This window comes from Acipenser ruthenus, chromosome 27 (assembly GCF_902713425.1).
Source record: "Acipenser ruthenus chromosome 27, fAciRut3.2 maternal haplotype, whole genome shotgun sequence".
NCBI classification, from domain to species: domain Eukaryota; kingdom Metazoa; phylum Chordata; class Actinopteri; order Acipenseriformes; family Acipenseridae; genus Acipenser; species Acipenser ruthenus.
Window position 1 is genome coordinate 19,679,084 of NC_081215.1, and position 15,416 is coordinate 19,694,499.

The following is a 15,416-nucleotide window of genomic DNA, read 5'->3' on the forward strand; positions in this document are numbered from 1 at the left end:
TTTTGCCACTGTCGTGCTAAAATGGGGTTTTATGATTTCATTGGTTAAATTACACAGTGAACTATATTGATGCTGAGATTATACTGTACAATAAAGGATCAATACAAATCAGATTTATGGATTCTGTAGTAAACAGACCAAAGTATGACTGAGCTATACTCTTGAGAATATGCTATTGAGTGTCTATACCTGCACATTTACAATAATTAGTAGGGGAATTGCACAAGTTGGCTTTTAATGATTGATTTTCACTTATTATTCGCTTCATCAAATCTGAGTTAAATGAAGTTTCACAATACTGTACAAGTCTTTCAGCCGTCTTTGTCCGGGTATTATTAGTCAAGAGTAAACTATTACAATTTCATATCATAAATCAATTAATGCTCTGATTCATCGAACATTCCATAGTTGTGCTTTCTGAGAGATATAAGACATTTCTGAGCATTGTGTGATTAAATATCATCTTCTCTACAGTAGCAGTATACCACAGACCTGACAAACTCTGTCATTTCGAAGGAGGCTCATGAGTTATTGTGGTTAATTGCACAGAAGAGATAGTATTTGCTTTTGTAATTACACCTGTTAGTTTCATGATGCTGAACTCTTCTACCTGTGCTTTCCGGGTTTTAAAGGTTTTTGCTCTTTGCCCTACATGGATATAGTTACTCTCGTTGGTTTCTGGCACACCTTTTCTCTGGAATGCAATTTCTTTGTTTGTTTTAACCAGTACTATCGGAACACCTGTGCTGTGCTTGTGGTTTTGTGGGATTACTCATCCTGTGAAACTTAAGACATTTAGAATGATCTAATTGGAAGCAGCCTATTTAATTATTGATACTGCTTCACGTGAAAGAGTGGCTTGTCACATAAAATGGCTTAAATATACAAACTGAGAATTCTCTACGTGGTTATTTATGGACCTCATAAAACTTTTTAAACTCTATTATTATTAAAACTGTACGTTATTTGACTGTAATGAGTACATGCATGCCAGGAGGTAGCTTGTATTGGTCTCCTGTCTGACTGCAATGTAGCGTGTTCCTTGTGATTTGTTCATTTATTAGACTCTCATGTTGTTCTGCAAAAGCTATAAAATTATAATATTGAGAACTTGGGAAATATAGTAGGTTGTTATTGTAGATCAAGCTGACACTTGGGAACTGGCAAATAAAGTTACATTGTCAACCAGTGAATGAATACCCTACACTGCAGAGCTACAACAATATTGAAGTGGATGTCTAATGGCTTGTGCCGCTGTATTGTAGCAAGGGAGGGGAGGGGAGGATGAGGGTGAGACTGCAGGGGCATGTACTTGACTAGACGGAACACATTACAATCATGAATTCTAAAAATAGTTCTCTGCCGGTATCCACACCTGCTGTCTGTCCACTGTTCATTTATCTTGGACTGCAGATATTTGAGTTCAAATCCAAGCTTAAGCACTGCCTACAGCACTCCATGCTGTTTGTACCCCACCTACTGCAAAAATTATCCATTTACTGTACAATACACTTTCTTTTAAGCCACCATCTGAATGCTTTAAATATAAGGCAGCACTATATAGCTAAATACGGTTGTACTTTGAAAGACAAATAAAATAAGTTGGTACAGTAAAATATAATGACTTTGTAGTTGTACAGTTTCTGCGTGCTACAATATTACTCTACCGTTTAGCCACTGAAGCAAACCACGTTATCAGAAAACAGACTTTGTTGACCATGTTGTTTACTCTCCTCAAAAGTCGTTTCTGTGGTAGTTACACAAGCTTCCTCCCCTATTGAAACCTAATGAATAAACAAAATGACACATGTTTGCTATTGGATAGAAACAATCACCCACTGCTAATTAGTTATACCTGCGATTTGTTTATTTTTTAAACACGGTTACCTCTATTCTCGTTTCACTAGCTTAATGTTTATTTTATTTTTCATAGAACTGCAATTAGAGCCCAGACTTTTAGAATTTATGAACAGATGTGACCTGATTTTAACACGATAATCACTTTACATCTTGAGCCTTCCACAGGGCACTGAAGCAAGTAAACAAATAGCCCTAGGAACAATAAATGAACAGCGATACAGCGCATAATTTGTCATCTTTTTATTTTTGCTATAGCAAGCTTTAATAGCCTAAAACTCCTACCAGAAGTACACAAACATTTCCCTACCAGCATATACTGTGGCCCGCACATGCATGTAAAAAGCAGGTTTCCAAATCTACATGCAGCACATTCACATTTAACAAACAGAAACAAGGATAGCATCCTATTTTACTATCTGTAAGTAAAAGATCACAGTAACAGGCTCACAGATGAAACGCGCTTAATTTCCTGGCCAGTTTCATAAAGGCATTTGTTGTACACTAAGTGTACGGCTTACTTTTAAATCATCAAATAAAAAATACTGACCTGGTTGTTCTTTCAGACATCTCTCACTTATTTTTAGTGATTGACTGAAAACAACAGGGGACATAGGGTATGGCGTATATGTAAGCTGCGGTATGGGTAAACCAAGGAAACAAAGGAAACATCCACTTAAATCATTTGCTGTGGGCCAGTAACAAATCAGTCTGTTGGCATTATAGGATTTGTGGAGGCAATGGAGTGTAACAGTGGTAACAGAAATAATATGCCCTATTCACAGGGATTGAGCTCATGAGTTACTGCAAGTCTGATAAAAGACTTTAATGTAATTGTAGCTAACAAAATAAGTCCATTAATCTTAGCCACTTTGCACTTCCATTAGCTACCTGTACATAGATCTCATGTGTGCAGTTTTAAAAGAAACACATGGTATAGCACTGTGTGTTTGTTTTAAATCATAGTACCTGGTACTACTTTAGGTTAAGGTTAACTTCCACATTCTATGCTGTGGGTTATCTGCTCTCACTTAAACTTCCTGGGTCATTTCACCTCAGCAGTGTCTTCTGAATCAAAACATGTTACTGGCTGGACGCATGTTAGTCAATTGGGGAAGCAGCTGCTTTTTTTTATTTGTCTGCTAAATAAACAAATAAAAAAAAAACAGCCGATTGGTTATTGACAGGAAAGAAACCAGTGAAGGGGTGGGAATAATTTCACTCTCCAGGTGAATTGACCCAGTAAGTACAGGACAGTCAAATAATTTCTAAAAGTCTAACATAAATTATTTAACCTAGTGTAGTAACAGCAAACTAAATGTGGCCTTTAAGCTGAAGGTTTAAATTGAGGAAATAGGGGAGGTGCCATTAATTGTTTTAGGATCTGTCCCCATGAATTTGCTGATTAATTAAGCAACTTCAAATGTAGACTCAGTCTTTTGTGGCGTTGACACTCTGGATCCAGCTGAGAGGATCGTGTTTGGCAGCTGATGGCAGCGTAGTCATACAATCTGTTGACATCTTGAAATTGTCCCCTAGGGGGGTGGGGGAACAGCTCCACAAAATGCTTTGTTCTACCATTGCAGCATGCTTGAAAATTAAAAAAAAAAAAAAGGAAAGCAAAACAGTAGGGAATATACTGACAGCTGGAAGAATTGAAAGTACTGCACTGCTAACCAGCAAGACTTTTTATACTGTGTGGTTAGCTGCTAGAACTGTACTAAAATTAGCATTTATTATTATAAAATTAGATGGATTATAGATAACAGGCAACAATAAGTTGTGATGCAGTATATTTATCATTACTGCTCTAACTGCACAAGTGACAAACCTAATTAAGCAGATCGGTGTGCTGGTGCAGTCAAGGCTCCTGTCCGTGCCTCCCACATCTTTAAATGGAGATGATGTAATGGTTTTAGAACAAAGTTTATTTGTGGCCATGTTAATCATTTTCATATGTACCGTACCTAGAAATCTAAATCTTTTTTTGTTGTTGTATATTAATAAAAAGGGCACACAAAGCCACTTTTTAAGGAACTGTGGCTTGAAACCTGGTTCCAGGAGACCAGAAGATCTAGTTTAAGGCAACTTTGCTGTATCAAACTTCAAGTTATCACTGGTGTGCCATGCAGTGGTCTGACACCTACTGTAGTCTCCTGAAACCAAGAGTTCCAAGCCACATCGAGGTGCCTTCTCTTAAGACTAGATACCCCAGAAGGGACAATGTGGTTACTTGTGCCGATGTATATTTAAAAAGTGGCAACACAAGTACTTTGAAAGTCTTTAACATACTGAAACAGATGGGACAAATGTAAGAAAATCACTATCTAACCACATCACATATTAGGCTAATTTTGTATCTTGTAGTCTCCAGCCCACAACCCTTGGGATGCTTTTGCAGGCCCTGCAATGTCCTGTTTCAATCTGTGCAGTAAGGGGAAATTGAATATTTTGCAGTTGACAGCAGCACTGCAACTTGCTGTTGTCTGTTTTATTTTATTACTACTTTACACTCTGAATGTTCTTCCTCATTGTACTCTGATATTAAGTTATCCACTCTACAGATGTAAAGCCTGCTGTATAGTATCCAAATGACCTAGATAGCAGCTTTGCAAGGTTGTCATTAATTCCATAAAAGACCTGGGAGTGAAGCTACTAGACATTTGCATGGAAGATTCAACTTTAAGAAAACTGCTTAGTAAAATTGATGAGTACTTTGTAGATGGGTTTGAACCAAGGATATGCAGCAGAAGGATGTTTCACACAAGGGATTGCATTTCAAATGTAACATAGACATGAAGAGTGTATTAAAAGGCAAGTCTTCTATATGCATTTCTTACAACGCACAGTGAAATTGTGCTTTGAATAAAAGGCAGACGTATCACAGTTTTCAAACAGCCTGTCTCTCTGAGATTAAACTGAATGTTTGATCAAAACTATGCACTGTTTAGAACAAAGCTCCAAATAAGTTGTGTGTTTGCTGTTCGCTGCAGGGAATACAGGAGAAATGTCTGGAGCTGACGCAGTGAGTCATTAACTGGGGGCTTTGTTCTGAGCAGGAGAGTGCTTTGATGGCAAAGCTGTCATTGATCTGAAGCTGTCATACACAATCTTTCAAAAAAACACACTGGGGCCCTTTGTTTTGCTTGCTGTATTCAGAAAATATGCTTTAAATTGTCAGCTTAGTTTTTCACTGTTAACATGGATGCATGCTCCTAGATTTCTTTCTAGTAGCTGTATAGTTCCCTTGCTTACTCTAAGCAATCCTGTTACCTTACAGATGTTTTTTCGAAGCAACGCCAATTCAGCTCGGCCTCTACCGTTTTTAATAGTTTTTTCAGAAGGGTCAAAAGATACTTGAGAGAGGGGTTTTATTTTCTATTTCAGGCATTTTTAAAAAAAAAAAAGATAGATTCCTTGTATTTCATGATTCTTTGAGATTTGTGCAAGCCTCTTATTAAATAATGCAGAGGGTTTCAGCGCTGTTGTAATAGTAAGATTGAGCTCAGGGCAACTACTATAGTCCTTGTCACTCCCAGTAATAAAATGAATTGCATAGTTGAAAGGGTTTTTCCATCAGCCAGACTAAAGGGAAATAAATAACAACTGCAGCTTAAAACTGGATCTAGGTTCTATCGGGCAATTTAGATTAGAAAAGAACGGTCCTCTAATCAAGTCTTGTTTTACTGTAATATAACAATTTCAGCACAGTGTACATTCTCTTTGGTAGGGCCATCTTGCCTCGGGATACACAATGTGCCTGAGTTCGGGTGGTATTAACCTGTCTGTGTGTGGATGTGGGCTGCAGCCACTGTAATGGAAATTGTCAAACATCTCGTGGTGATGCAGTGCCACATTTGCCTGCAGCAGTATCTCCGTCACTGTGCATCGTTCTCCATCCTGTCCTTTGTAAAGCACTTTGAGATGTTTTAACTGTTGGAAGAGATCTTGTGTGTAGAATTCATGTTTATAACAGACTTGAGTTACCGTGGTCTGGTTTGTTCCCAAGGAAGTGAAAGGACAATTCAGTTAATTTCTGTAACCAATCTGTGATATACCCAAGTGAGCGCTTTATGGAACAAACATCCCTTTAAGGTGAACACTGTGCAGCAATCCCAGTATTTTACCGCTCATAAATAGCTAGCTGTGACTGAGACACAAATTGCAAACCTGGTAGCTTCCAGGAAACTTTTCTATCCCCCAGTCCAAAAGTCTTGGTTATATTAGAGGAGCAGCTGATGGAATATAGCTGGTATTTCCCATACTTGGGTATTAAAAGCTTGGTAACAGGCTTAATACATATCTGTTAATAATGCTCAGTACCTAAAAAAGCAAATTCTAATTTGTGCATATTTACTTCCACAGCATATCTTTACTGAGCATTACATTTCAGTTGAGATCCAAACACAAAAAAAACCAAAATGGGACTGGAGTTCAGGAATATATGAGAAGAGCGCTGTTTTATTATTCACCAGTGCTCCTACTTCACTTCAAGAAAACAATTACATTCTGTTCATATGTGGGCAACCCCCTTGAGTTCTTATTTTTTATTTCTGTTTAATACAGTGGAAGGATCCGAGTAATAAAGCTGTTTTATTATAAATCAGGGTATATTAATCTCGGCATTAATCATCTGGCAAAGGTCACCAGGATTCAAAAATTAACATTCAAACTTGCATGTTGTATTTGAATAAAATCATCAAATGTGTGCAGTTTTTATTCCCCAAAGTTGTTTTCATGCAGGTGTAGCGATCTTGGTTCCCGCAGGCAGGCGCACCGCACAGGGCGAGGCAATCCACACACAGGCGGAGGGCGGGCGCAAACCCGGGACCTCTCACACTAAAGCATAGCGCCGATACCGCTGTACAAAAGAGCTGGCTCCCTTGCAAGGAGCGTATATCGGGCTTATGTCTTTGTGTGTGATTACGTCACCTACCAGCCCTGCTGCTGCCTTCCCCCGTGCACGCTACACAGGCAAAGTATTCTCATGATGTAAACAGTGGCAAAGTGGATTACCTGTTGGCTTGTAAGCCTCATACATAAGAAAGCAGTTTAAATTGAAGGCAGATGTGACTGTTAATTCTTAATTGGTCTTTATTCATTAATAAGTTCCTATCAGAGGTGAGAGAAAGGGGAAAAAACAGCTGAATTGCGTTTCGTCTGTGGTTTTGAGCATACAGTAAAATTAAATAAAAACAAGAGCTATGGCTTGCCATGTATTGCCAAGTCTAAATCGAGTTTTTGTTTTTAAATTGAATCCCAGAAAAAGTAAGGCTATAGTGTTAATTGGTTTCTGGTCTGGCCTTTTTATGCCTGCTATGTTTTCCGAAGACCAAATGGAAAGCAAAACATTGGAAGAAGTGCTTATCGTGACCACCAATAAAACTACAAATATAATGTTATATTCATATGAATTGTTTTAGGTATTGACTAAGCTTATCACTTATATGTTTATAAAATTCACGATGTGATTGAAAAATGACAGACTCTGTTTTAGAGCAGGTGCAGTGACTTTTTATTGTGCTGATTAACAATTGGCAAAATGATCAGTCGATCTTGGGCAGGTGTTGTGACTCTTAGTCTCCCAGTTTGTGGCCGTCATTGACAGTGTGTGTCTGGTTATACTGTCTCGCCAGGTTTGATATTGCTGGCTGTGAGCTCCCAAGACGGCGAGCCACAGTACGCTGCCCTAGTCCAGCCTCCAACATGCCGATTGCACAAAGGCGCTGCTGTCTTGACCGACTGTTTTTCTGTGATTTTTCTTTATTGCTTTTATTCAAGCTTGCAATTCAACAGCTGAAATCACACCATATCCAGTGTCCAATCAACTGTCTCACTAATTAGGTGATTAAGTGCATATGCTTCAGTTATAGTCAAGCGTGTCATGGTCAAGGATGAATGATTGAGTGATTTAAAAAGAAACCAGAAACATTTTGTCAATGTTCATCATTTTATATACCTTATTTTTTTCTGAAAAATAAATGTGTTGTAATAGTGATAAGTTTCTTTTGGTGCTCTGTATATATATATATATATAAACAAAGTTATTATTTAAATATAGATTTTTTTGTCACTTCAGGTGACTAATGGAATTGTTATATAATTATACCTGAAGCTCTTCCTTTGAGACACATTCTTACAGAGCTAGCACTGACAACACACAGTTCTTCCAATCGCTGTTTTGTTTTTTTGTAGAAATAAATAACCACACTTTGTGACTTTAACTGTATTACATTTCAGAAACAGCTTTTAAGTTCTTCTGAAGTCGGAACCCATAAGCTTTGAGAAATTGAGTTGTGGTAATACTTCCCAATTTGCATTGCAGTAAATGTGTTGGTTTCTAGTGACGTCTGCAGGATTGTGTGATATTGAGAATGTGTTGGCCTTGTTCTATAATTTTCTTTTTGTAATAAGATCCCTACTGGATTGCTGTATAAATCTGGATCTGGATTTGCTGTCTGTCATAGGGAGATTACTTTGAAGGCCATTTCTACTTTCTGTCAATATATTTAATGAGTAAACCATATGTTCACATATAAAGCACCTGTAGACCTGTGAATTAACATTTATAAAGCTACAGTACCTGACTAATGTGCCAGTTAGATTTATCTGATGTTGCAATTTCAATGGAAATACAGTAATGATTTTTAGACAAAGCCACTTCATGAATAATTTACATGCTGTGCTTGTGAATGTCTTATTTTTAGTATTGACCTGACCTGTTGCATACTGCCTGCAGCTTATTTTGGTGATGCAGACTTTTAATCAGAGTTTTAATTGCCACTTTATTACCTCCTATTTAAAACCAATTAAGATTACTGAGGGGGTTGTGTGTGCATGGAATGTGTGGATTGTCATCATTAAAGAAAATATCCTTGGGCTTTGCTTTCAATTGATTGTATTACTAATTGATTGCTTCATTGTCTATGCTGTTGGAGCTGGTAGATATATCGCTGGCCTCACCTTCCCAGGGTCCCAGAGTAACAGTATCTGTAGTAATGGCTTTTCCTGGATCTATGCTTAGCAAAAGCAGAGCTATAATACTGTATGTCAGTCCAAACATGATTTCACAAGAGGTCATCAGTTTTCTATTGGTTTTTGTGTATTCGTGGAAGGCTTTTTAATGAAGAAACTTCACCTGGCAATGGGCGACATGAAAGTTCCCGGTCTACCAAAATAGGATCCTGCCAAACCCAAACATGTACATTCAGAGATAAAGAGGGGGAACCAAAGGAGAAACAGTGCAGCTTCAGTACTGCAGCGAATGGGCATTTTTGCATAAATAAAAAGATTATATTTGGGAATTGTTTTAAAGTGTTGGGACTCAACACACATACCCAATCCTCCTCTTTCTTTGTGTTGATTCACACTGTAAAAAAAAACAAAACTAAATTGTGTGAGTTACTTCCACATTTTTTGGTTGAAGTCCTCTTTTGGAGACAAATCCGTGCACATGGACCCCTGCCTCTCTTATTCCCAGCACATCTCCACTCTGGCACGCACTTGCCGATTCTTCCTGAGCAACATCCGAAGAATCCGACTCTTCCTCACCAACTACACCACCCAGCTCCTGGTCCAGGCCTTGGTACTCTCCCGCCTAGACTACTGCAACTCCCTCCTGGCTGGCCTCCCTGCATCCGCCACCCGTCCGCTCCAGCTCATCCAGAACTTTCAGCTCAGACTTTCTCATTCCAATGTCACTTGTGATAACCACTATGCCAGTTGGTTATTTTCCATTGGCTGCCACACTCTATTATGCCATCTCACATCTTTCAATTACATTCTGCAAATAGGCTGCAATCAAGATATAGTGGACTGTCTCATCAAGCACAGAATCAACAGCGTTTGGTTTCTGTATTTTTCTGTCTGAGAAGCATTATCCAGGGTGAGGAGTGGCAAAGTATTTTAATAGTGCTTCATTGCAAACAACATGCCATGTCTAGTTTTTAGAGGGACTTGTTTTTACTAGAAGCACTGCAGCTAAATGTTCTATTTTTTAGATTTTGTTCCACAGGTGTTGTCCAGTTAACTATTTCCTGGCCACAATGTTTTTATCCACTGGCCTTATCAATGATGCTGATCTTTTTCACATTATACTCCATGTTGACAAACTTGAGTATTCCACGAGATTAGCAATTTTCATTGGACTATAATTCAACGGATCAGTATTTGCAATAGTACCAACCAGACATTTTTAAACTGGATCTACTGTATTGGGTGTAGTGGGCTTGAGAAGCGCACCACTGGGAACCATCACAGGATGTCAAGTTGTAGTGAAACTCTCTAGTCCTATAGATCTGCTGTGTGAGTCATTGACAGGTGGCGAGCTGGGAACTGATGTAGTGATAGAATGATAAGAAGTGCTCTGCTGAAGACTTAAACACAGACTGGAAAAAAAAAAAAAACTTGTCTGTCATTCAAGAAGAGTACGATCCGGCTGTTGACTTCTAATGTGCAGGAATGTGTATTGCTCTTTCTCATAAAGCAGAAATGTTTTTACAGCTGAGCTCTGATAAGTGTCTTCAAGGTCTTTTTTTTATCTAAATACTTAGTGCTATTTTTTTTTCCTACTGTGATATAGTTGTGTTGGTGATGCTGGCTGGGGATTTTGGTGAATTTCATTCGCTGAATTTTGTTCAGTTCCAGTACTCTATTAAATGAAATAAGTGGCATCCTCAGGGCTTGGCTTGTGGATCATCAGTGGAATTTGATGAGAATCTGCATGCTTTAAAACACCAGCACTGGGTGCAATTAAATTGTTTTCAGGATTCAAAACCTGGGGATTTGCTACTGGGGATTCTAGGAGATAAAATATTTATCAGTTGAGCGATCTCTGTTTGACAAAAATATTAAAGATGAAAATTCTGTGCAATTCCCTACTGCAATGTATTGCAGGGAAAACACACAAGGGTGCTTAATATCACTAATACAGCAGTACACTAGTTTGGGATGACACTGTATCTCATTTTATATCACAAGCGTGGTGTGTTTAGCGTGGGATACATTTTTGTCATTCCACTTAAGTGGAATAACATGTTTACCGGGACTTGTTTCAAACATGTCTTTGCTTATATTCCAACCCAGTGGTGTGCTGCTGAAATTCAGGACGGAGCTGCTCTTCGGTACTGTAGTTCAGACAATACTGCCCACCGATACGTGTTGTATAATTACTTTTAAAATGAAAGTGACTGAGTCACAATGTAACTCTTTGGAAGTCCCTTGAGTTGGAGCTTTAGGGTGCCCAGCTGCACTGTGGAACTGGAGATATTACAAAATAAAACCAACTGCAATTATTATTCTTGATGTATTATCTATCTACTTTTTGAGCAATGTTTTCCATTTTTTGAATAAGTAAATAATAATTTATAAAAATTAATATGTCAAAGGAGTCTCTAGTTCTAGACATATTTACCTTGTGATTTAGAAGCATCATAAAATTCTAATTGCCTTGCATCATCGGAGCGCTTAAAATATCCATATGTCACTGAAAAATGTTATGTCACATTAGAGATTGTTAAGCAGAACAGTGTCCTCTTGGATCATCTCTGCTCTAATTATCCACAGCAAAGCACAGTTTTTAGAAGATCCTTTCAATATGTATTGACCCTGGCTTACCCCTTTTGTATCCTTGCATGCCTGTGGGTTTGCTTTATAGATTCCTAGAGCGCCCACCTGCTCCGTTATCTGTCTGTATGTCTCTGTCAACCAGCTCAGCATTGCTCCCAGCTCCGCACTGAAAAAAAAAATGTTACAGATATCTAATATGGTACGCACCCACAGGCATTCTAGATTCTTAAAGGTTAAAGGGTTATAATTTAAAGTATTGGAACCTTATTAATATAGATTCTATAGCATATGAATAATCTCTTTCTGTATTTTTTTCATTCTCTTCTATTTTTGCATGCGTAGTACTTTTGAGTGAAGACAATGCATTTAGGAAAGGCTATTTTGCAACCAAACTGTGTTTTTGAGCTTTCAGGCAATGTACAGTGTTTGTATTGCTTGAGCCGTCATCTGTCATTGAAACATCAGGACCGGGGAAGTGCGGAGTAATGGTCAGCAATGGGCACGTGATACAGGTTACAGTACTTGACATAACCTTTATTTTGGGTTCTATTTAAAGACGAGTGAAAGAGCATGCCTCTCTGCTTGTATACACAGGACTGGTATCCAATGCTCTGGTGGTGCTGTAGTAGATGAGACATCTTACATTCGTACTAAATAGAAGGGCCCAAGGCTTTTGGTTTGGTTTCAGTGTTAAGCTCTGAAATCCCAGGTGAATGTGAGCATGGCTGAATATCACTTCCACTCACAGCACCACCTGTCTCAACCTCTTGGGGAAATGGCACTAAAAGAGCTTGCTGATATTTAGTAAGTTTATTTATTTATATAGCGCCTTTCATACAACAGTATCTCAAAGCGGTTTACAAGTCAATAAAAAAAATTACAATAAAATGAATTAAAAGAATAAAAAAAATATGAACATGAAAAAGTTATAGTAAAATAAATAAAAATACCAAAAAAAAAATCAATATTAGTAGAGAAATAAAAAGAGAAGAACTTTAACATTTTGTGTAAAATGCTAGTCTAAAAAAGTGAGTAATATTAAGTGACTGCATCTGGAAGCATTGTAACTAAAAGCTCTTTCTATTTTGTCTTAATCTTTCGGAAGGACAGAAGATCAGAATCAGCTGACCTTAAAGCACACCTCGGTACAGATAGGGACAAAAGCTCTTTTAGATAATCAGGTGCCAGGCCATGTAGTGATCTTATAATCAACTCTATATCTTACCGGAAGCCAGTGTAGAGAAGCAAGCATGGGAGTTATGTGGTCACATTTTTTAACTTTTTACTAAGCATTGAACATTTTGAACAAGCTGTAACCGTGGAAAGACATGATCTGGTAACCAAGCAAAAAGAGCACTGGAGTAATTGAGTCTAGATGAGACAAAAGCATGAATTGGCTTCTCAGAATCTGGCAATGAAAGACAAGACCTAATCTTAGCAATATTTTGTAGATAAAAAAAACAAAATAACACTTTGGTGACATTACGGACATGATCCTCAAAACATAAGTCAGAATTTAATATGAATCCCAAAAGTCTGGCCTCTGATTTGGGTTTTGAATTTAAATTACTCAACTCTGTTTTTTAGAGAATTGGCAAATTCCAGTTGTTGCTAAAAACTCATAATCAAAACTTCTGCCTTATCTGACTTTAGTTGCAAAAAATCGAAACATCCAGATTTTTACATCATTCAGACACTCAAATAAATCAGAGACAGCAGAGGTATCCCCAGGTTTCACAGAAATATAAAGATGTGTGTCATCAGCATAGCTGTGAAAATGTACACTATGTTTATGAAATATATCTCCCTGTGGTAGCATGTAAAAGAAAATAATATGGGACCAAGAATGGAACCCTGGGGAACACCACAGGTAATTGTAGATAATCCTGATGCCGAGTCTCACAAGGAAACAAAATTCTAAAAATTAGTAAGATATGATTTAAACCTGTTTAGTACAGTTCCAGACAACCCTACCCAGTTAAGGTGATGCATTAAAATGGTATGATCAACAGTATCAAATATTGCACATAGGTCTAATAAAACCAGAATGGAAATATACCCAGTCTGCATTTACCAATAAGTCATTTACAACTCTAACCAGTGCAGTCTCGGTACTATGAGCAGGTCAAAAACCTAATTTGGAACTTTTCAGGAACTTGTTATCATGAAACATATTAAGTTGATTTGCTACTACCTTCTCAAAGATCTTAGCTATAAAAGGTAAATTGGAGAGAAGTCTAAAATTGATCAAAACTGTAGGATCTAAATTCTATTTTTTGAGTAACAGCTTAACCACTTCAGTTTTAAAAGTAGTTGGTACTGTTCCAGTTGATCTGTTAATAATTTCTAAAACAAAGTCAAACAGATCACTAAAAATACCTTTGAGGAGTTTGTTGGAATTGGATCTAAAAAACAAGTGGAAGAGTTAATCTACATCACTAACGTATTCAGATATAGGCCATGATTTTACTAAAGACAAAGATAAAAACTTCTTGTTGAAACATTTGTCTAAATTGTTACTAAGTGATAGGGTTGCCACCCGTTCTGGTTTTGCCTGGATTGTTCTCTTTTTGAGGCAGCTATCCTGGGAAATCTGTAAGACTTCCCTGAACATTAAATTTCAAAATATATAATTTATTGATTTATTGATTTATTTATTTATTTTTGTACGAAATGACTCTGGTGTCCCGGTTTTTTGTAAGTCAGACGTGGGAAACCTACTAAGTGACATTTTAGTACTATTAGAGGTATAAGTCAGCATTCTGTACAATGTAATGAAGTAAGCTGTTGGATGTTTGCAGATGGAAATGAATGCTATTAAATTATTTGTTTGCAATGGTGGAGCAGAATTATGAAGATTAATTAGGCTAGACGTGAGAACAAAGGAAAAAGCCTATGTTGCAGTATTTATTTTCATACCCAAATTAGTTTATAATTTAAATCTTTGATAACTGGGACCGGTATCATTAGTCTGTCTAAAGAGAACATTTAGACAGACGGTGTTTGCTATTGGCATTAGCTTTGCCGAAAACCTTTATTTTAATGCAGTGTTAGTATATAGTCATGTGGTTTTAAATTACAGATTATATTTAGTGTAAACTGCAGTTAAGCTGTCTCCTGTGTTGTTCTAAAAACAAAGCTGTTGATTTTGTGCTGTTTTGGAATGTAGACTGTGTCACAGGATTTTTTCCCCAATAAATGGATTTGGCTTATTTAGTGTCACAAATTGTGAAGGTGAAAGTTTGTCTATTGGAAAAATTCTACTCCCAAGATGGCACAAAATTGTAGCTAAAGACTGTAGCTTAATAAAGAAGGGAAGCTCACACAGGTGTTGTGGTTGAGAGTAATAATCTATCTATCCTTTAGTCTTGCATTGATAATGTCAAAATCCTTTGTGGAATTCTGAACCAAGGCTAGTTGAAATGGTCTTCAGCAGCTACTGTACCTTGCTGAGCTTAAACTGAGAATAATACATGTTGCCTTTTTAAAATAAATCTATCAAAAAAAAAAAAAAGTGTGTAGTCCTCAAGTAATTAATCTTGGTACCTATCAAGTAATATTACAGTTATTATTTGTTTCCACTATTTATAATACATTAAAGGACTCTTGTTTTCTGTTTTTTAGTTACTTAGCAACCACTTCAAACGATTTACATACATTGTGAGCGGTGTAAACAAGCCATATTCGCTACAGAAATGCAGTATGCTTGAGGTAGTTTTCAAGTATGTATTATTCTTTTTTAAAGTCAGGATTATCACTGCTTTCCTTAAGCTGTTGATTTTTTAAATATCTAAATAAAACATGTAGGTGTCCCGGTATCTTTCAGCATTCCATTCCATTTCTTTTTTTTTAGATGTATAAAATCAATAATAATGTTTTTGAAATAGCTGTACATCTTTTCGACTCATAATCCCCAGTGATGGAGATGCACTTTTGCTTTGCTCTTTATTCTTGTGGCAGCTGAATTCATTGAATGTCAAATGTCTTGCATT

The 15,416-nt window shown here is 37.2% G+C and overlaps 1 protein-coding gene across 11 annotated transcripts in view; it reads left to right on the top strand.

Moving 5' to 3' along the window:
* Positions 1-15,416, top strand: part of LOC117432044 (pleckstrin homology domain-containing family A member 7-like) — a 113,216-nt gene that overhangs the window by 32,602 nt on the left and 65,198 nt on the right. The gene's annotated exons all lie outside the window — the stretch shown is intronic.